The sequence below is a fragment of the Schistocerca cancellata genome, chromosome 9 (genome assembly GCF_023864275.1).
Source record: "Schistocerca cancellata isolate TAMUIC-IGC-003103 chromosome 9, iqSchCanc2.1, whole genome shotgun sequence".
Lineage (NCBI taxonomy): Eukaryota > Metazoa > Arthropoda > Insecta > Orthoptera > Acrididae > Schistocerca > Schistocerca cancellata.
In genome coordinates this window covers 511,690,254-511,714,172 of record NC_064634.1, presented here as the reverse complement: position 1 = coordinate 511,714,172, position 23,919 = coordinate 511,690,254, and positions in this window count along the sequence as shown.

The following is a 23,919-nucleotide window of genomic DNA, read 5'->3' as shown; positions in this document are numbered from 1 at the left end:
ATCATCCGTTACAGCACACTCCTGGGGCTGGGTAATGTGGCCACAATGGTCTGGTGGAACGAGCTATCACAAGTGCAATGCGTGGGTTCAGGCATTTACTTTTAAGAGGCACAGACAGATTTATTTTACCTCTGGTAACCTCAAGAGAAAGACGTTATAATCCAGAATCCGCATTAAACATCACGTTCCTTCATTACCAACTGGGCAGAGCCGGTTTACGTTGGGAAATGACACAGCGGAAGTCATGGTAAAAAGAAATACAGTCGCCAGTAAGCTTACTTACATTAGAAAATTTTATTTTATTTGATGAACCGATAGCCATTTAAAGGGACAGGGCTCTTATTTTACTTGTACTTGATTGAACTAGAGACGTTTAAAAATTTGGTGCTGGACTGTGATTCGAATTCGTATCTCCTCTTTCGAGGATCTGAATCTCTCGGAACAGTATAGTTCAGTCATTTCGTTCCTTTTCCCAAGACTGCAATCTTCTCTAGGTCTCCTCCAAATGTAAGTATGTGGGTCTGAAACCTGATCCAGTACAAAAATATTCATAATTTCATTTCTAGCTTTATCAAGTGCACACCCACCTGCTAGTGAAAATTAACGCGCAATTTCAATGTCTGTTCATGTGTTGCCAACAATCGCAACAGGTGTCGTTATTTCTGGTCAAACACGCACACATCTTACTGTTCATGAGTAAGCAACTGATACTTAAGCTATATTCGTGAATGCACGGTAGGTGTGCAGTTCGATTGTCGCTTAGGCACAAAAGTTTGTATCCTTATTTTAGATTCAGACACCTAGCGGCTCGTAAGAAAAACCGATACGTAACATTTGATTTGTCTTAGTTAACAATCGGATTACGTGTTGGGTTCGTATCTCCGTCACAGAACTTCACATCATGCACTTCATCTTTAAGTGCATGCACACTTTGTTACTTCAGAATGGAGGTATATCAGACATCTTTCCTGGTTAGATAACAGGGATGAAAGGGTCTTGATAGGAGTCACTGTTTATTACAAAAAGTGTCGTCTTTTATTTTCAAGTTTAGATTTGGTTACTGGTATTGGCAAAACTTTCGGTAATTCATGACTCTTCATGGCTAATCATCAATATGATGTGATTAGATTAGATTAGATTACATTAGATTAACTCTTGTTCCATAGATCATGAATACGACATTTCGTAATGATGTGGAACGTGTCATTTTAATGAAAGATTTCTTTAAATACCATGATTCAATTTCTTTACAACAATTTTTTACACTCTCTCTCATTGCTTTTTATTTCTCTCTCTCTCTCTCTCTCTCTCTCTCTCTCTCTCTCTCACACACACACACACACACACACACACAAATTCTTTTTTATTTTTATTTGTATGTTGTGCTCGACTATCGGCGAGGCACGAAAACGCCTGTGAATGACTTTCTCAGTTTTGAGTGCACTTACGAAAGAAATATAAAAACAACAATGAGAGTTACTGATTTATGATGCTCAGTTTGCAGTCAGTTCTGAGTATTATTAGTAACTACGCTCCAGTCCCTAAACCTAGTTACAGAAAGCGAATCAGACGCATTACGTATTCCAGGCCGTAGCAGCCGCGACTTGGAGACACCAGCTATGGTCACTTCCCAGACCGCTGTAGGATCACATCGGTTCGTCTTCTTCCTGCTGGTACTGTAACTGAGATTTGGCAACAAGGCAACGTATGTTTGGCAACTCTGTGATCGACGAGTTACTTCCTGGTGTGCACGGAATTAAGCCTCAAAGTTCACTTGATTTTACCTGTCATTTCCATTGAATAATCTGAGTTATTATAGCTTGAAGGGTAACAAAAGATTGAAAATTTACGGTTTTCAGCCCAGGAAAGTAGTTGCAGGTGGAAATCGCAACTAATCTCGATCTTTAAATAGCGGTTTACGAGTTCTGGTTACTATTGCCGTCGTAATAGGAAGCTGAGACCCAGACCTCCTCGCCAGCTCTGTGGTAACGTGCTGACCTCTGAAACAGCGTCTGTTACGGTTCGCAGTTCCAGTCTCACTGACTGAAACGTTTGTATCCCTTCTGTGAAAGAGCTACAAGCAGTCAGATCAAACATCAATAAGGAAATCGCAAGGAAATGCTTTCAGCTCATAGTGCAATGTTGAAAAACTTACAATGCTGCACAACAGGTAACGCCTCTTTCCGCTGCTGACAAGCGAATTTTGGGTTTCTAGGAATACGTAACTATATTTACGAAATGCCACATTTGCATACCTCTTGAGTATGACACAGCATACCAATTAAACACAGACCCAATCAAAATCTAAGTGAGTAGTATTTTACTAATTCGTGTCGATAGAGGCATGCTTGTGTATAGATACTTTCGTCGTAAGGTTATCATGGTTAGTTTTATTTCATTTCTTATAATACAGTGCACAATTTTCGTAAGGTTTCCTTTAGTGTTGTTAAAACAATAGTAAACATGAGAGAGAAATTAATCATCAACGATATATGCGAATTCTCTGATGTTACCTATGACAGTCGGACAATGCACATGCACTTTATTGATTACATGCATGTAGAAAATTTGTTCTGAGTTAAAGCTGTCAATCAAAGTTTGAAGAAGAATAAAATATCACTACCACACGACGGCTAATGTAGAAAATACTTTTCTGACATATTATGGCACGATGCGCTCTCCCTGCACATCTTCGAGATGCATCTGCTGCCTGCTGTCTATTAAACCTGAATATAACAAAATGTCACAGTAGTTAGTCCTTTTTCCACATGCGACTACTTTGGGTTGAGAAGTGAAGGGAATTATGTTCAAAGTTCCATTAGATTGATAACTTCAGCAGAGAGCAGAATTGCGTTTTAAAAAATGTAGCACTGAATGTATTCGAACTCGCGACATCTTATCTATGCTACAAGCTGACACGTAGCTACAGCAGCTCCAGAGCTCGGCAACTATTCCTCCAGAACTTTTGGATTCCACAGCACTGTGAGATTATGCATATGGCCAGGTCTTGACTTCTGAGAGACAAACAGTTACAGCTTTTCTTTTGGACTGAACGACGTTTTCTAGTAACAGATAGCGCAATAGTTTAGCTCAAGTGGAAAGGAACACTTCCTATTTAAACTTCTGCATCCTACAATGTTGGCAGTTGTGTGTAGGTGGCAGTAACGTGATTTTATTTCTCTGATTACAAAATAGTCGAATGTATGCACTGGGTAGCCGAGGCAGCTAGTTCATGGTGATTCGGCCAACCAAGTAAATGAATTTACTGAACATGCTGCAAATTACTACAGGGAGCCTGTGTGTCAGAATTCTCATCCAGTGTGGCGCAACTGTGTTACGATAGAAAAATGACTCGCAGAGAAGAGGGTTTCGTGGTCTGTTGGACAGATGGTAGGTTGTTATACCTATGGTCTGGGTTCGATTCCCACTTCTGTCAAGGATTTTAGATAGGGAGAGACAGATTCCATTCTCTCCTGGCTACACCAAGTGAAGGAGATATAATGGCTGCGTGGTCTGAAAATTCACATTAAAGATGATATTCCTTCTTTACCAAGTAGACGGTAGGTTCAACCACAATAAAGTCAGGAGTGGCGACATGTAGAAACTCTATCACCAGTAACCTTTCTTACACCAGTTATTTATTTCAAGTGACGACACAAACGCTATGTATGGTCACAGGACACTTATTCCATCTTTTATTTGAGCTTCTGTATGTCGATAAAATTGGTTCTGAACTGGGAATGCAACTCAAACCGCCATTAACGCGGAATGTGATCCCTTCGTGGCAATACAGCTCGGTTACAATTTGTTGTTTGTCCAAAACTGCAGATTCCTCAACACCTTCACATATTATGCGTGAATGGGATCGAATCCTGGCCCGGCACTAAAGATTTAATTATGTATTATCAAGCTCTAGCATGAGAACACCTATCTGCTGGTGGATAATAATTTTGATTTTTAATGTATTTTCATTCGCAGTCAGCACTAACGATATCCGACGTTTTTAACTCCCAGTGAGACACAGAACTATTTGCGAGATGACTGTAAGTTCAAGATGCTATTCTGAGCAGCTGGTGGAGAAAAATTCGGTAGCTGACGTCTCTTTGTGTGTAGTCAACAACGATATGTGTGGGGCTCTATTCCCAGTGAGCGCTGAACTCTTCGTCATATTATTTCAGTTCAAACATGCTCACATGTCACTGCTGGTGCAACAAACCCATATTTAACGTTAGTTTTCTCTAGAATATGTCCAACACACAGCTTTACCTCACGGCATTTCAAGTAAGTTACTTGTGAAGAAGCAATATTTAACATCTCTCGTAGTTCGTTAACAGGGACAATAGATGCTGGGTAGGAATTCGCGTCTGTTAAAAATGTTTGCGCTATGCAATTTAAAGTTGATATTTGCTAACTGATACTGTCTAAAATCGAGGTATATCACTCTCTGTATGCCTAATCAGGAATGACTGTTAGTTTCCGTCAGTCACGAAATCTTTGCTTAGTCTGCAAGAGCTGGGTTTGAATCCATATGCAGAACAAGACGGTTCGTCGTGTCATTTAATGTTCATACACATTCTCAACTAGCTGCTCGTGAATAACTTAAATTTTTAATGTCATTTTGTGTTAAATAGTTCAAATGGTTCAAATGGCTCTGAGCACTATGGGACTTAACTTCTAAGGTCATCAGTCCCCTAGAACTTAGAACTACTTAAACCTAACTAACCTAAGGACATCACACACATCCATGCCCGAGGCAGGATTCGAACCTGCGACCGTAGCGGTCACGCGGTTCCAGACTGAAGCGCCTAGAACCACACGGCCACATCGGCCGGCCCCCACCATCTGGTATCAATGCATTACCTTATAATCCATTATATATAATCATTTTCATAGTACACTTGATATTATAGATGAGTAGGACACAAGACAGGACATAGATAATGTCCGTTTGACGTCAACAGTGTGTAACAGTTTACTTTTTTTTTGAATAGGACAATGTTTCTCTCCAATAATATTTAGATTAGTTACAATAAGCTTACGCTGCAAGAGTATTCGCTTGTATTTTTCAATATGTGGTCTGTTATCGGTTTGAAGGCCTTCCCTCACATCGGCAACGTAGTGCAACTACACCGAAAGCTGTCTGGAGTAGGGTGGAGATAGCAATGTGAAAGTTGCCAGCTGTCGAAGACGATCTTCATATTCCTAATGCGATTAGGACATCGTATACTCTTGACGACGTTTAGCACCTGTGCGGTCAGTCACCCAATTTCAGAATTCATTTTGAGTAATCCTGCTAAATTCCCAAAATATTGTCTTTTTATATTGATGAGTAATATGGATAATCGTCACGTTCATGTGCCGTCTACAACGCAAATTTAATGTTACTATCCTAGGAACTAACCTGCAATACGTTTTGTATTTCATAATCGGAACTATCTGCACTAACCGTCATCAGAGCAAGGTCAGGGAACAGAATGCAGCAGTGCCTACTTGAGGACCTGCTTGAGTCGTGTTCTAAGGAAAGGGTAGTTGCTGGTTCACATTATATTACACTAGCGAGAAGTACCGACTTTTCCTTTTCTCTGCAAACATCCAGAACTAAATTCAGTAACTAAATGCTAAGAATATACTTGCATTGTGCCAACTCAAAGATCAATAGGTATGGATATAGATATAGATTTTTATATTTAAAGCCATTCTCGTTCTGCGTTGGAATAAACATCATTCATTATTTGCTTGTTCTTGTTACGATTGTTATTGTCATTCTCTCACTCGCAAGAGTCTTATGCTGATGCTGTATGAATAAATTATGAATGTATTATTCATCGTTACGGGGTCAAACAAGAGGGTAACATTACTGAAACAATGATCGGGCTACTTAGTATATAATAGAGCATACAGATTTCAAGGAGGAAACGTATGAAGACGCAGACTTCCTCGTTATCAATATGTGCGGCATATCTTTCGTGTTAACGAACGTAAATTCCCGCTTTACCTCTTCTTACGTGTCAAATGAAATGAATGCCATGAGGAATAGAATATTTGTTGACTGCGTCTCTTCTTGCTTCCATCCTTACCAACATATTTCTTCATTCTCGTGGTAATCATGACATTCTATGTGCATGCTGCAAACGATTGTAAGTGGACGAATTCGACATCGAGGTGCAAAGCGTTTGGTATCTTACATTATGTTCAATTCGAATAAGCTTCCGGTGTATTTTTACTTCGTTTGTATTTTTAGATGATTATGAACGTTACGGAAATTTATCTCACATGCTTTATGTTGAATGAGAAACATTGAATGATCCGTTTTGCTTTCCCTACGTTGAAATGATATAATGTCGGCGTCAACAGCCTTCTTCCACGCCGGAAGCTGAAACTTGTATCATTCTGGATTAATGATAATTGAATGTTTCATATGTATACATAGCCCACAAGGCGACGTCAGAAACCATCAGGGAAGAACGCCGCATAAAAACCAAACGTGCGCGCGCGTCTCCACTCTGAAGAACCGTATCGGAGAATCACGGAAAGCATTTCGCTGAAGAGCTGCCTCGTCAGAGAGCCGAAAAATGGCAGCGTCGTAGCAAGTATTTGTCAACACTCTGATAGTGCATTTACTTCCGGGTGTAGGTCGGCGTTACCTCGCTAAATTCACTTGACATTCGTTTTCCACATCGAAGACTCGTACGATATAATCCACTGCAAGATGACACAATTAGAAAGTATATTTAATTTCTGGACTCCAAGAACGGCGTTCTTCATATACAGTAACACCTGTTTGTGTGTGCATTCGGGAGGACGACGGTGCAATCCCGCGCCCGGCCATCCTGATTTAGGTTTTCAATGATTTCCCTAAATCGCTCCAGGCAAATGCCGGGATGGTTCCTTAGGAAGGGCACGGCCGATTTCCTTCCCCATCCGAGCTTGTGCTCCGTCTCTAATGACATCGTTGTCGACGGGACGTTAAAACAGTAATCTCCACCTCCTCTGTTTGTGTGTTTAAGGTTGCGTTTTGAGGCTCAGGCAACATCGCAGTGACTATAGTCCGCCTCTGGCCACCAGTGTGTCGTTAGCTCAGAGGTTCCCTTGTGCGTTGCAGTGCTTGTACTATAAGTTCGAATCACCGTAGAAGCCGCTGACTACAACCTTTTATTTTCCATTTTAATTGATGGAGTTGCAAACTGCTAGTAAAAATTTCTTATGCGAAATCTGAAGAATGCCTTTAAACATCAATCTTCGTCCGATTTCGACTTAGTAAATTAAGTTAATACCATGGATTTCTGTTTTGCAAATTCCAAGGTGCTTCACTGTAAAATAGGTCCTGAAAAGATTCAAACCGACTGTCAACGATATAAATTTGAGCTTTACTCGTCATATAGGTCTAACATGTCGGAAGGTTGTTTATGAAGTGCACATGTTCATTAATATAGTTCCCATCTTCTAAATTTTTGCAATAGCATTTAACTGTAGACGTTTTCTAACACCGGCGTTAGCAATTCCTTTCCGTTCTCTGAAACCTTCAAAACGACAAATTTTTCTGGTTTAAATCTGATGACCTTAACTATCACTTCCGATCAACAATAAATACTTCATGAACCCATACATGGAACTCCAAATGTGCAGTGTGCCTGCACTGCTACAGAGCATGCATTGCAAGGTATTCACACAGTTTATCGCATAGACTTACCATAAGGAATGAAACAAGAACTGTAATACACTTTACACCACAGACGCTCACTCTGGCTTGAAGAAAACATCCAAACATTGACCAAAAGTTGCACAAATAATTAAGTTTGAAAGGAAAAGAAACGAGGTATGAAGCATTTATAAATTCATCGAATGTAGTGAGGTGATTTAATTTCGTCCCAGTCTATAAAATTAATTTCGGGCCATACTCAGCTCTTGCCGATTACCCGCCTACTAATCAGGGCGTCTGTCTCCGTTGCTTTTGAGCGTGAATGGAAATTGTAGAAATTTTCTGTGGATCAACATTTAATAATAAAGCGTTTTAAATCATCAAAAGCGATGAGCGGTAGCAGGCGCTTTCGATAAAGAACGGGGGAGTGCAGCGCCGCTGCTGTCGCCACGGCCGCTGCCAGTAGCCAGCAAATGGATCCCGGAGCTTTGCCGCATACGGCGTCCAGAGGAGGACAGTCTGCAGGAAATCTGCCGCAAAATCGTTACTAGATAAAATTTTGATATCGGTGTGTCACAAAGCGAAATATATTGAATCTGCGCTACCATTACATTCACGTCTTCAGCATTCAGACAGAAGAGGCTATAAAAATATTGTATGCCAGCTGCTCTCGATCCACTGACATTATGAACAGAAACAACGCACGCTACCGCTAGACCACAGGCGTAATCAGCATAGAGTCTCTCTATCTTGGGACAAGTTTTCCTCCAGGAAGTACCGCAGTCTACAGTGTTGCCAGATTGCGCAGATAACCGGACTTAGAGAATTAGCGAGTTGGCCAGTTTTTATGTCCCATGTCGCGATCGGCGCGGATTTAGCCTCTGAAGCGGACGGCCGCCGGTCGAGTTTTATGTCAAAGAGTGTACGTGCCTCTATCCCGATGGTACGTTCGCATACAACAGAATGTGCACTGACGTAACTATACTTATGACGCATTTCCTATACAGTATTAATTCTTATTTTGAACCACTCACTCGCGAATGTATGTGCCTTGTTATTTTATGTAGTCAGTGGCGTGTATGCCTTAATAACGTTACTTTTTATATTGAGTGGCTTAGTTTCCAAAATTGATCTTTGCCTGTGCTGCAACGGCGCTTCACGCAAAAATTTATTAACCTACAGCAGTACTCTCGTTTCAGCACTATGACACCGGCTAAGTTTCTAACAATCTAATAGGGTGGTTACAGAAGCCGCCGGAGGATTTCTGGTAATCGCAATCGTTCACCTGTAGCCGCAGTACTCACACGAGGGAGTCTTCAAACAGCACCTGGAGCCATCGCTCAGACGCTGGCGAGGAACTTCAGGCAAATTACCAGGGTCTGGCGTTTCGTAGCCACCGTGCGACTGCAGAGAGGAGAAAACTAGACTCTGGTTCGAACGATTCAAAAAGTTACAAGCATCCTTTCTCCATGTGGGAGCTGGAATCAGCCCTGCCTGAGGCTCGTGGCACTGCACCCGGTCACGACCAGATCCAGTACAGCACGGTTAGACATTTGCCAGCAGCGTCGAAAAAGAATCCTCCTTGAATGTTTTAATCTTATATAGCAGAACGGTAACTTCCCCAACTCGTGAAGAGAGAGGCAATTTTAATACCTCCTCTCAAACCAGGTAAGGGCTGCACTTGTCTGAGTAGTTACAGGAATATCGCCCGAACGAGCTGTGAAGGAAAGACCCTGGAGCGAATGGCTAACCGTCGTCTGGTGTGGCTGTTAGAGAACAGGCAACTCCTTAGCCGCCCTCAGTGTGGATTCAGAAGATTTCGGTGCACTGTCGACAACCCGACTCTACTGGAGGCGGCTATTCAGCAGGCTTTCCTACGTAAATGGAAATGAGGGTATGGCGTCAGTGGATGGGAGTTTCCAGTCGGGAAGTTTGGCCGCCGAGTGCAAACCTTATTGAGTGCGACGCCATATTGAGCGACTTGCACGTCGACAATGGGGATGAAATGATAATGAGGACAGCACAACACCCAGTCCCTGAGCGGAGAAAATCTCCCTCCCCAGCCGAGAATCGAACCCGGGCCCCCGCGCGTGGCATTCTAACACGCTGACCGTTCAGCTATTGGGGCGCACTTTCCTACATAGACATCACTGCGCTGGAATCTTCTTCGATATCAGTAAGGCGTACGATACTACCTGGCGACACTGTATTCTCACTCAACTGCGTCAGTGGAACTTCCGTGGCAGTCTCCCCATCTTCATTCGGTTGTTCCTCTCTCAGCGCTATTTTATGACCTGAGTTGGTGACCCACTGTCAGATTGTTTAGAACAGGTGAATGATGCCCATCAGGGCAGTGTTTTAAGTGCTACCCTCTTTGCCATAGCCATCAACAGTATCACATCTACGGTAAGGACTCCAGTACGGAGTTCCTTATTTGTGGACAATTTTGCTATTTTCTGTTTCTCCTCCAGCGTTGCATCAGCAAGCCGTCAGTTGCAACTTACTGTACGGCGATTAGAGGAGTGGGCTGCAAAGACGGATTTTCAGTTTTCAGCAGATAATTGCTTGTGTGTTCATTTTGATCGTTCTCGTAGTACCTGCATATGAGGGACACACTGGCTGTTCACAGATGCTTGCAGGACCAGTTCCATACCCAACCTCTGTGCTGAGGCTGGGGAACCGGCGACAGCTCCTTCTGGTGCGTCAGGTGTGTAAGTTTCTCACAGCTCCAACTTCACCTGCACACCATATTGTTGCTCATCCGCCTGTGGGACGTCTTTTCGCAACCGTCCACGAGCCACGATGGCGTTTGGGATCCGCGTGCAAAGTGTGCTAGAGTCCCTCGGTGTGGTGCCAATGCGGCCCCAAGTCCAGGGTTTTAACCGCCTGCCACCCTGGTTACTGGAGAGACTTAGAGTGATTTTAAATGTGGTGCAGTACAAGAGAAATTGAACTCCTGCTTCCGCTTTTAATGCACCATTTTCTGACTTCTTATCTGAGCACCACGACTACGCAGCTGTTTTTACGGATGGGTCATAAACACGGGGGTTCTGTTGTTTTCCCGGATCGTGTCCTCTAGGTCCGACTCCCTCAAGCGTTTGCCGCCTTTGATACAGGATTGTCTACGATCTTGCGGGTAATGGAGCAGATGAGACGTTATTCCAGTGCTAAAGTTGTCTGCACCGATTCTCTAAGGGCCCTTCACTCGTTAAAAACGTTTGTCTCCAACAGATAAACTAGTCCAGACCATCCAGGATGCCGTCCTCCAGCTCCAACGGCAGCGGTAGGAGGTGGATTTCTGCTGGGTACCAGGGCACATCGGCATTGCTGGGAACGAAAGGGTGGATGTAGTAGCGAAAGAGGTGCGTCTCTATCCGCAGTTATGTCAGTGTGTCATCCCCCTATCCCTCTGCATGCTATCACCTCGCTGTTGAGCTCGAGAGTCTTGCATCGGTGGGAAGATGAGTACCTGGAAGTGACCAACAATGGGCTTCGTTTTCCGCGCACAACGTGGATTTGGTGTACTTCCTTCAAGCCACGTAGACGGGATGAGGTTCTCCTCACTCGTCTTCGCATAAGCCACAGCCCTATGATGCAGGGCTTCCTGCTCCGGCGAGAGGACCCTCCAGTGCGTGGTGCCTGTGGCCTACGGCTCACTGTGCGCCGCGTTTTATTGGACTGCGTTCTATTTTCTGACCAGCGGGCTGCGGCTGACTTGCTGGCAGATCTGCCATTTTTCTAAGGTAATAATCAAACGAATGTTGTTAGAGTTTATAGTTTATGGTTTTTAAAAAGATTTTAGGGAGAGGATTTTAATTTGTTCACAGGGTAACTGGTTCGCCCATATTTTACGTAATTGCTCAGCCAATGACAATTGCCTGTGGCGTCCTTTTAGCTGCTTTCCCGTTTTACTTGTATTTTAGTCTCTTGTATAGCATCTTTAGTCTTTCCCGTTGTCTTTGCATGTATGACCCCATTTTACTAATTTTGTCCACATTCGTTTCTTTTAATGTGTGTCAGGTCTCTGATAACCTCGGCGTTGACCGCCCGTAAGCCCCAACATACACACACACACACACATATTTATTTTTATGTACAGCGGATCATTCTCGTCCACATTTCGGTGTTCGGTGCAGGAGCCCCAATTTCTCTAGCGCCATCTCTTTGGGTTTTCGGATACCATAGAAAACGCAACTTTCTTCATGTCTGCTTGGATAGGGGGTCTAGTTAGTTCAGTAAGCCTTATGGCTGTGGTCTCATATTATGCCATGCTTTTATTCATGCTTATATACGTTTTCGCACGCGTTCTAGACCTTATTCTAATTCATCTTCCCCAAAAATACTCGTTTTATTTTTGGGTTATGTGGTTTTATCAGTTTGACAAATTCTTCTAGCGCGTTTTAATTATTCAATCAATTAAGACAGGGAGGGGTTTCAGTATATAAAATAATGTTGTAGACAAAATTTATGCAAATTCCTAATCTACAGGACTGTTCTGTGCTATATAACAATATTTACTAAGCCAGTGCGAATAGAAAAATCTATAAAATACTTCCTTTTACACGTGTTTAGATCACCTGAGGAAGCGCCTCAATTCGCACGAAACCAGTCGTGGTTACAATAAAAAATTCTATAGCTACAACGGTGTTTGTCTTTTCCTTAAAAAAATGTGAATATTTGGCTCCAGTTGCCAGAAATTGAGATAAAGCAACATACACTACTTGCCATTAAAACTGCTACACCAAGAAGAAATGCAGATGATAAACGGATATTCATTTCACAAATATATTATACTAGAACTGACCTATGATTACATTTTCACGCAGTTTGGGTGCATAGATCCTGAGAAATCGGTACCCAGAACAACCACCTCTGGCCGTAATAACTGCCTTGATACGCCTGCGCATTGAGTCCAACAGAGCTTGGATGGAGTGTACAAGTACAGCTGCCCATGCAGCTTCAACACGATACCACAGCTCATCAAGAGTAGTGACTGGCGTATTGTGACGAGTCAGTTGCTCGGCCACCATTGACCAGACGTTTTCAATTGGTGACAGATCTGGAGAATGTGCTGGCTAGAGCAGCAGTCTAACATTTTCTGTATCCAGAAAGGCCCGTACAGGACCTGCAACATGCGGTCGTGCATTATCCTGCTGAAATGTAGGGTTTTGCAGGGATCGAATGAAGGGTAGAGCCACGGGTCGTAACACATCTGAAATGTAACGTCCACTGTTCAAAGTGCCGTCAATGCGATCAAGAGGTGACCGAGACGTGTAACCGATGGCACCCCATACCTTCACGCCGGGTGATACGACAGTATGGCGATGACGAATACACGCTTCTAATGTGCGTTCAGCACGATGTCGCCAAACACGGATGCGACCATCATGATGCTGTAAACAAAAACTGGATTCATCTGAAAATGTGTCGTTTTGCCATTCGTGCACCCAGGTCCGTCGTTGAGTACACCATCGCAGGCGCTCATGTCTGTGATGCAGCGTCAAGGGTAACCGCAGCCATGGTCTCCGGGCTGATACTCCCTGCTGCTGCAAACGTCGTCGAACTGTTCGTGCAGATGGTTGTTGTCTTGCAAACGTCCCCTTCTGTTGACTCAGGGATCGAGATGTGGCTGCACAATCCGTTACAGCCATGCGGATAAGATGCCTGTCATCTCGAGTGCTAGTGATACGAGGCCGTTGGCATCCAGCACGGCGTTCCGTATTACCCTCCTGAACCAACCGACTCCATATTCTGCTAACAGTCATTGGATCTCGACCAACGCGAGCAGCAATGTCGCGATATGATAAACCGCAGTCGCGATAGGCTACAATCCGACCTTTATCAAAGTCGGAAACGTGATGGTACGCATTTCTTCTCCTTACACGAGGCATCACGACAACGTTTCACCAGGCAACGCCGCTCAACTGCTGTTTGTGTATGAGAAATCGGTTGGAAACTTTCCTCGTGTAATCACGTTGTAGGTGTCGCCACCGGCGCCAACCTTGTGTGAATGCTCTAAAAAGCTAATTATTTGCTTGTCACAGCATCTTCTTCCAAACGGTTAAATTTCGCGTCTGTAGCACGTTATCTTCGTGGTGTAGGAATTTTAACGGCCAGTAGTGTATAACGTCATGATCGTAATTAGTAGCTCATTGTTTGAAGACAAGAAGTGCTGCATCTGTTACGTACAAATGACAATATTACGAGAAAATATGTGCTTGCATACATATTTTGCGTTTGTGAAGCTGACTTCAATTAATACACGGGAAGTATGAATAACAGCGCCTTGCTTCACGGAAAATTTTATGTTTTGTTCACTGAAAATTTTGTGTTTTATTGAGTCACACATAGCATTTCGGACTTCGTAGGTCCTTCATCCTTATTGGTAACATTTCTCTGTATTCCTTCACTAAACCTAAACAATTCTTTTATTCACGTACTTGAAACAGTTGCATACTGCCGTGCAGTCAACTTACCCACATCTGCTGCTGTAAGTTTCGTCATATCAAAGATCAGTCATGGCACAAATAGTTAAATAACTGAGACCTACGCTAATACTATTGTCCATTAACAAGAAGTACCCTTTCTGTGAATGAATCAAATTACAGTGCAGAAAAATAGGTTACTGGACATTGTTGTGTTATGATTTGGTAGAATATGAATTGTATTTTTGTGTTACATAGCGTATTCAGTTGTACTGAAAGCGTTTGTTAATAAGAACTTTTCACGACATAAAGCAAACCCGACAAACAATACTAATTTTGAGCAAACACGATTTGGCAATAGCAATCATAATAAACGCTTTCGCAGCGAAAATGAAAACTTTAATCGAGAATGCACACAGGGATTCAATGGACAACAGTATAATAACAATGTACATTACAATTCAAGACAACAACAAAGCCATCCAAAAAACACGACACATATACGACAGGAAATGCCGAACTGGTCAAACTTTCACATGACTCATCGCCAAGAAAATGCGATAGGTGCAAACAATTACATGGGTCAGCCGCAAAATACACAAAACGAACAAAGACAGCCTTTTCAGAGAAACACGCGTGCCTCGACGTATAACCACAGTTATGAGGACAGAAGGAGAGAAAACGAACACCGACCGCAAAGGACATTCTACAATGATAATTTTAATAGAAATTCAAACAATACACAACAACCAAGTTATCGTATGAATATACCAGACACAAGATTTCATCCGCCACCTACCGCTAATAATCAAAACGGTAGACAGCACAGTTCATAGAAAACACACAACACTCCCCTACAGAAAAGAAAATGTCAGAACATTTATGAGTAGAGATAGCCTGTGATGAATCTCTAAATGACGACACTATGGATAAGGACAGAGAAAAGATAACGATAGAGAATGCCATCACATTCGACGAAGTGCGAGACACATTGTTACACTAAAAACCGATCATGCAGAAAACTATATGCCACCCAATAATCCAGATAAAGTTAAAGTCACAAAATATTTTAGCAATAATTGATTCAGGCTCACCATTGTGCGTAATAAACGAAGACACATTTTACCGATGCAATAGCAATAATGATTACCCAGTATTCTCATTACACAAAACTAAAGTTAAGGGAGCATTTCCAGGAAAAATCATTGAAGTCAAAAGACAGACACAATTAACGTTTGTTTTTGCTGGGCAAACTTTCCACCGCAATTGTTGGATAGTTCCACATTGAACAACTGATATAATATTCAGAATGAATTTTCTCATGCAGTACGACACAAAGATTGACTTACGATGATTTAATGTCATTAAATAACTAACATTACAGAAGGAAGACAGTGAAGTGGAAGTGGGATTTCAAAACACAGTATTCTAAGAAGAACAAAATATGCACAGGATCGAGATTATTGCGGATTTTAAAGATAACGATTGTCATCTCACACTATACACGAAAACACATAATAACGACATGGCAGAGGAACAGGAGTATAATGTATTAGAGACAATTACATGCAAGGCTGGAGACAGTATAGCAGAAGTCGACACAGAACGTACAGAACTAGAAAATATTGTTGTGCAACATAAAACAGTTTTTAACAATGTTCCAGGAACGATGACAGGATTTATGTACGAATTTCAAGTGAAACCTTCCCGTCTCCTCTATACCTCTTTTGTTACTGATAACCTTCCGTTTTACAATAACCTATGTAACCTTCCCTTAGGATTTCTATCTCTTGCTTAATAATAACATATGAAATCTTCCCTTTGGAATTTATTCTCTTTCTCAATCTTCGCATACAAATTTAATTGCTGCTTATTAAAAGTGATTTTTCCGATTATTTCGACGAAACATAGAATGTGACGTCGTCGTGGGCCTCAGTCGTTATCTGCAATAGCCCAAAACTGTTCCTTACCTTTTTTTACTGTTACTGGATCGCCATCTGACTGCTACATCGAACTGCGACATGAATATACTTACTCTGGTTTACTGTACTCTATTAACTGCTGGTGGGCTGTCATATTAAATGGCTGTATTTATTACCAAAGCTGACGTTTTCTTTAATAACAAAGCTGACGTTATTCTTTAATTAATTTGACTGAAGTTACGTAATTCATAGTTACGCTTTTTCTTGACAACAATAAAATTTTTGCAAAGTTTTATGTTGATGGTTTTTGGGATGGATTATAATCAGTAATGCAACATTGATGGCAAAAATTAATTATATTCTGAAAACGCTTCAACTATTTACTGTTGGTAATGAAATGATTTTACAAACGTTCAAATGGGACTTACTTTTTGCAATAATCTTTCAGCTAGCATTGCGTAAACATACCTTCATACTCTTGAGTTTCGCAAAGAAAATAATTCAATAATATTAGTTCTTCTTATGATAATAGTTAGTTGATGTCTCTGTAAATCCGTTTATAATGTCTTGTAAATCTGGCAGGCACACCGCTTCTCTCAACCTCTCGCTTCAGACCTGCTACCGACTCGCTTCACTTCTCGCTTACTACTGACATCCTACGAACGCTAAAGTGCGGTCTCTCCTGCCAACAATGCTTTCTGGTGCACACAATCCCTGCTACCATTACAAAATGTATCAATGCGCGGTCTTTTCCGCTCTTTTCTTAAAATGTATCCGTACTCGGTTTCTCCCGCCCTTTTTTAAAATTATATCAACAATACTTTGGTGCAGATATTCCCTGCTACCACAATTATTACCAACATGACAAATATTAATTATTCCTACTTAATCCTATTAATAAAATATAAACATCTTTCATAAATTTTGGTTTGACAATAGATAATAGAAATATACACGTCTTACAATATGTAGGAGCATACAGGACGTTATTTATTTACTCATGATAGTAGCTCATTCTAATAACATAGCACACAGCTTACAACGTTTGCTTGTCAGCGATATAATGCTAAATGTACGTTCCTGATGTGTGGAGGTTAGAGGTTAAATTTCGAAATTCGCAAATTGAATAATGAAAATGAGATGAAAAACAGTGAAAAATTTTCAAATGCATCCTGGGGAAGCATTGTTAATGTTGTAATGTCAGCCAGCGTTGAATCACGTAAGCCGTAATTGCACGTCCCTTCGCCCTGGGTGCACACTTGTTCATACACTTCGCAACACTTCACAGATTCAGCGCGATATGAGACGGACGATTATGACGTTTTTCATATCAGCGCACACTCCGCTGCAGAGTGAAAATCTCATTCTGGAAACATCCCCCAGGCTGTGGCTAAGCCATGTCTCCGCAATATCCTTTCTTTCAGGAGTGCAGGGTTCGCAGGAGAGCTTCTGTAAAGTTTGGAAGGTAGGAGACGAGGTACTGGCAGAAGTAAAGCTGTGAGGACGGGGTGTGAGTCGTGCTTGGGTAGCTTAGTTGGTAGAACACTTTCCCGCGAAAGGCAAAGGTCCCGAGTTCGAGTCTCGGTCCGGCACACAGTTTTAATCTGCCAGGAAGTTTCATATCAGCGCACACTCCGCTGCAGAGTGAAAATCTCATTCTGGAAACATCCCCCAGGCTGTGGCTAAGCCATGTCTCCGCAATATCCTTTCTTTCAGGAGTGCAGGGTTCGCAGGAGAGCTTCTGTAAAGTTTGGAAGGTAGGAGACGAGGTACTGGCAGAAGTAAAGCTGTGAGGACGGGGTGTGAGTCGTGCTTGGGCAGCTTAGTTGGTAGAACACTTTCCCGCGAAAGGCAAAGGTCCCGAGTTCGAGTCTCGGTCCGGCACACAGTTTTAATCTGCCAGGAAGTTTCATATCAGCGCACACTCCGCTGCAGAGTGAAAATCTCATTGCCTAAGTGGTTAAGGTCTCGTTAGTCCATACGCTGTGCTGCAGCTCGGCCACGTACGAGAGGCCTTCTGTGACGAGCCAGAAGCCCCGAGAAGTCCTGCGGACATTTTTGACGGATTCGATCCGCCGACCGGAGGCCCGTCTCTAGCCACTAAACTGCAGGCCCCGTCCTTCGGATCTGATCTGCCACGTCTGTCCAGAGGCCGGCTACCAGCGCGTGTATAACAAATAGGCGGGTTTTCGTGATTTACCCGAGGAACCATGACTGTGGTGCAGGCCCGAGGTCACAGGCGACGTATGTCACTAGTCGCGACTATGCCTCGCCCAAAGCGCGGTCTACATTGCTGCGTTTTTGGGCATTATTTTCTTGTGATGAATGTTTGTATTTTGAAACTGTTTTATATCGTCGAGAGCAACTTAGCATGGACAGAAGAAATTTAGGGCAGTTCAAATGGTTCAAAAGGCTCTGAGCACTATGGGACTTAACATCTATGGTCATCAGTCCCCTAGAACTTAGAACTACTTAAACCTAACTAACCTAAGGACAGCACACAACACCCAGCCATCACGAGGCAGAGAAAATCCCTGACCCCGCCGGGAATCGAACCCGGAACACGGGCGTGGGAAGCGAGAACGCTACCGCACGACCACGAGATGCGGGCTTTAGGGCAGTCATCGGCTATCCGTACACTATGCACTCATATGTTTCTCAAGATAATTAGCGTCCAGTCACTTGCCGAAATGCATGAAAGAAGATTATTGTCAATGAAGTAGAGATCCACGCAGTGAACACCAAGTGAAAAAGCTACTCCTTATGTTTCAGATCTAGACTGCCATAAAACAATGGGAAGGAACTGTTAATTAGAACTCAGGGAGAAGTTGTAGTCTAATTCACAATCGATTTATTGCTCTTAAACATGACAAGACACAAAATTATTAAAGAAACATCATACAAAAATATTTATTTAACAAAAGCCTTACTAAAATGGGATCTATGGTGGACAAAGTGATCCGTTGGGGATCGACACAAGACACTAATCAGAACACTATTCACTCTATCTCCCTTCAAACACGTGATTCCAGGTTGTGGCATCAAACTACGCCACCACCAAGCATCTATAGGGTGTTTCAAAAATGACCGGTATATTTGAAACGGCAATAAAAACTAAACGAGCAGCGATAGAAATACACCGTTTGTTGCAATATGCTTGGGACAACAGTACATTTTCAGGCGGACAAACTTTCGACATTACAGTAGTTACAATTTTCAACAACAGATGGCGCTGCGGTCTGGGAAACTCTGTAGTACGATGTTTTCCACATATCCACCATGTGTAGCAATAATATGGCGTAGTCTCTGAATGAAATTACCCGAAACCTTTGACAACGTGTCTGGCCGAATGGCTTCACATGCAGATGAGATGTACTGCTTCAGCTGTTCAATTGTTTCTGGATTCTGGCGGTACACCTGGTCTTTCAAGTGTCCCCACAGAAAGAAGTCACAGGGGTTCATGTCTGGCGAATAGGGAGGCCAATCCACGCCGCCTCCTGTATGTTTCGGATAGCCCAAAGCAATCACACGATCATCGAAATATTCATTCAGGAAATTAAAGACGTCGGCCGTGCGATGTGGCCGGGTAACATCTTGCATAAACCAAGAGGTGTTCGCAGTGTCGTCTAAGGCAGTTTGTACCGCCACAAATTCACGAAGAATGTCCAGATAGCGTGATGCAGTAATCGTTTCGGATCTGAAAAATGGGCCAATGATTCCTTTGGAAGAAATGGCGGCCCAGACCAGTACTTTTTGAGGATGCAGGGACGATGGGACTGCAACATGGGGCTTTTCGGTTCCCCATATGCGCCAGTTCTGTTTATTGACGAAGCCGTCCAGGTAAAAATAAGCTTCGTCAGTAAACCAAATGCTGCCCACATGCATATCGCCGTCATCAATCCTGTGCACTATATCGTTAGCGAATGTCTCTCGTGCAGCAATGGTAGTGGCGCTGAGGGGTTGCCGCGTTTGAATTTTGTACGGATAGAGGTGTAAACTCTGGCGCATGAGACGATACGTGGACGTTGGCGTCATTTGGACCGCAGCTGCAACACGGCGAACGGAAACCCGAGGCCGCTGTCGGATTACCTGCTGCACTAGCTGTGCGTTGCCTTCTGTGGTTGCCATACGCGGTCGCCCTACCTTTCCAGCACGTTCGTCCGTCACGTTCCCAGTCCGTTGAAATTTTTCAAACAGATCCTTTATTGTATCGCTTTTCGGTCCTTTGGTTACATTAAACCTCCGTTGAAAACTTCGTCTTGTTTCAACAACACTGTGTTCTAGGCGGTGGAATTCCAACACCAGAAAAATCCTCTGTTCTAAGGAATAAACCATGTTGTCCACAGCACACTTGCACGTTGTGAACAGCACACGCTTACAGCAGAAAGACGACGTACAGAATGGCGCACCCACAGACTGCGTTGTCTTCTATATCTTTCACATCACTTGCAGCGCCATCTGTTGTTGAAAATTGTAACTACTGTAATTTCGAAAGTTTGTCCGCCTGAAAATGTACTGTTGTCCCAAGCATATTGCAACAAGCGGTGTATTTCTATCGCTGTTCGTTTAGTTTTTATTGCCGTTTCAAATATACCGGTCATTTTTGAAACACCCTGTATATTCTACCATACAAAAAAAGAAAAATATGGCTCCAAAGAACAGGCTTCTGAGAAATATATGTTATAGTGCTACGTCACAGCAGCGAATACTTTACCGTCCTGCTGGTCAAGGCGGACCACCACGACGCGTTCGGTGATTGAAGTCATGGACGGCGGCAATCTGTTATTAAATGTGCGTTCCCAAAAAATGAAAGTACGCAGTCTTGTGTTTGGTTAATTCAGAATGCAGGAGCTTCCTTATGAGCAGGTGGACCCGCTGCGCTGGTCTGCCAAACCAATTTGACTCCGTGCCACGACTGTGTGTGTGTCGGAATACGTCAAATGTTTAGACGGCCGACTAAAGACAAATAAGTACACGCACGCGTCACTCGTTGTGACCGTGATGATATAAGCAGTACCTCTGACAGTTCAGAAGGTGACTGCCACAGGCTCTAAGTCGCAACCTAGCAAAGGACCCAAGTCTCTCCGTTTAGGTAGAGACCTTCAGTTCTTTACTAGCAAAGTGCCCGTACAAGAGACTTGTACAAGAGTGCCTTTATTCCTTCCTCCCCGTTTCCTCGACAGCTCAGTTCCAAAAGCACATTTCTCTTTGTTTTTTACTTCCCCCACTTACACACAAGCCAATCACGAGCTGGTGCCCGGCATTTGCACTGCACTGCAAACTCATTCGACCCATCAGAGACTTTAAAATTAATTGGCGGAAAACGGAAAAAAATTCAGCTTCGTGGCCTCTTTCCCACTCGTTTGCCGTGTCTTTTGTTAACACAATACAGGGTGGAAGCACAGCCCTCCATGAACAGCTTATTATCTCCCCTGTTGCGTCCATTTCAAGCTTCGTGCATTGACAAACAGTCTGGACGTCTGGACGCCAGTTTCCCTGTCCCACGGACATTTGCAGAACGTTTACGTTTCTCTTGGTGGCTTGCTCGCTAACAAGGCGTACAGTGCGCTGTCGGAAAACTTTTCGGCGCTAGGCCGTATACCTGGACGTCTGCACCTGTCTGTGGCGCCAAAGCTGAAGTGTTTTGCACAATCTGACCATTGCATGAGGCTGTCTGCAAATGTCTCTTCATCGTTCCCCAGAAAAAACGAGCTTTGCCGGCGCAACAATGCCGTGCTTTTACTGCAGTCGTTTAAATCGGCACCCTGTTCCTTTGAACGCAGGTAAATCTTATCATATTTCTTTCCCTAGAGCACGCAAACAAGACCATAAACTGCTGCCCACCATTTCATCACAATGTATGAAGTCAAATAGCAGTAGATCATATTCCCTACACTGAATCAGAAGTGAGAGTGCCTTGCAATCTCTCATGCAGCACCATGGCATGTGGATCTCATTCAGAATCGTGAGGACTCTTCGGAGAACAATTAAACTTAGATATGCTAGGAAGACGGCGTTCTTGATGCTTTGTGAAATACAGCAATTCCAAAAAGCCATAAAATAATGTTCATAACACAGGGATGATACAATAATGAACGTAGTACAAGCAAAATTTTTCTGGTACTCATCAGCGAGTTACTTTATAGAAGGGGCAATTGAAAAGTTTGCATAGTATATGGAACGTAGTGCGACTCCAATGTGGGTGTATAAGCACTGACACATAGGCAAGGAACTGGTGTGGCATTCGTGTCTTTCTGACGTGCTTGCAGTAAATGTGGAAACGTCAACTATGGAGACGTTATCATCAAACTCGTCCAAACAGGACTAATGTGTTATTCTTTTCTTGACTGGTGAAGCACAAATACTGGTAGACATCCTTCGAAGAATGAAACATGTGTCATCCATTGGCCCTTATGCGAAGTATCTCAAGAGCCAGCCTTCTGTTGTTCTTTGATTAGTGGGCACATTGCTTCATGATTTCTAAGAACCTGGTGCCTCAAATACTGGGGAACAGTACTGTGCAACGACGGAGAGATCACGGCCGCCAATAAAGGTGAAACCTGTGGGAAAATTGCGACAAGCGGTGCTGGTGCTTAATGATAACGCACGTCGCAGTATCGCAAACATCGTAACGCAACTCAAGTGGAACACACTCGAGGATCCAACCTGCAGTTATGATCTCTTCCTATGCGATTATCACGTCTTCGGTCCCTTAAAATAGACCTCGAAGGGTCGTCTATTCCTGTCAGACGAGGATGCACGGCAGATAATTACTTACTTCTTCGTACAGCGGACACAGCGTTTTACCGAACGAGTATCTTCAACCTGGTGCATGATATTCTGTACACCCTTCCTCCCCGCCCCCATACTGCCCCCCCCCCTGTTTTTCAGCTTTATGGAATCAGCCTTTAAGCTGTGGACTAACAGATATTCTAACTCATTCACAAAGGAGAATGAGATTGCTTTTTTTTTTTTAATGGACAGCAATTACAAGTGTTTGTAAAATTTGTCCTAGGTAATGGATGCTAGTACATATTTTCTCTTCTTTCTTAGTATTTCAATTTGTTGCCTTCTTGTGTATTTGTTTGTTTACATTACTGTTGATTTGTTTGTGTAGCTATTGACAATGCCAATATTTGTTTACTGTAAAAAATTCTGCGCTAAGTTGATTTTTTTTTTCCAAATTAAGGGATTGTGCTTTGTGGAGTGCGGCCCTAAAAGCTGTACGCTTGCGTTTGCTGAGATGACGTGATGAACTGTCTATTGTTACATGTTTATATGTGTGTTTCCTGTGTACGCTCAGCGTATGTTTTTTGTATGTTGGTTATTTTAATAGTAAAGAAATTTATGTTTCCGCCATCCTCATGCTAAATTGTGAATTTACCTTTTTTGTGGAAATAGTTACATTACGTATGCACCTCTTCAATCTCGTCATATAATACCAGTATGCCATCAAAATATCTCTGCTAATATACTACCTCGCTATTTAGCCTATTTTCTTCCTTAAATTCATTATTTTCTAAATGACACAGAAATTTATCTCCCAGCAACTGTAATACATTAGTGCCCATAGAAAGACCCTCTATCTGCTGGTAAACTTTCCCTTTAAAAGTAAATTAGTTATGTGACAATATCAAATACAGCATTTCAGTAGCTTCTGATATTTTTCATATTGCCGACCGATGTGGCCGAACGGTTCTAGGCGCTTCAGTCTGGAACTGCGCGACCGCTACGGTCGCAGTTTCCCATCCTGCCTCGGGCATGGATGTATGTGATGTCCTTAGGTTAGTTAGGTTTAAGTAGTTCCACGTTCTAGGGGACTGATGACCTGAGCAGTTAAGTCCCATAGTGTTCAGAGCCATTTAAACCATTTTTCATATTGACACATTTTGTTGTTGTTGTGGTCTTCAGTCCTGAGACTGGTTTAATGCAG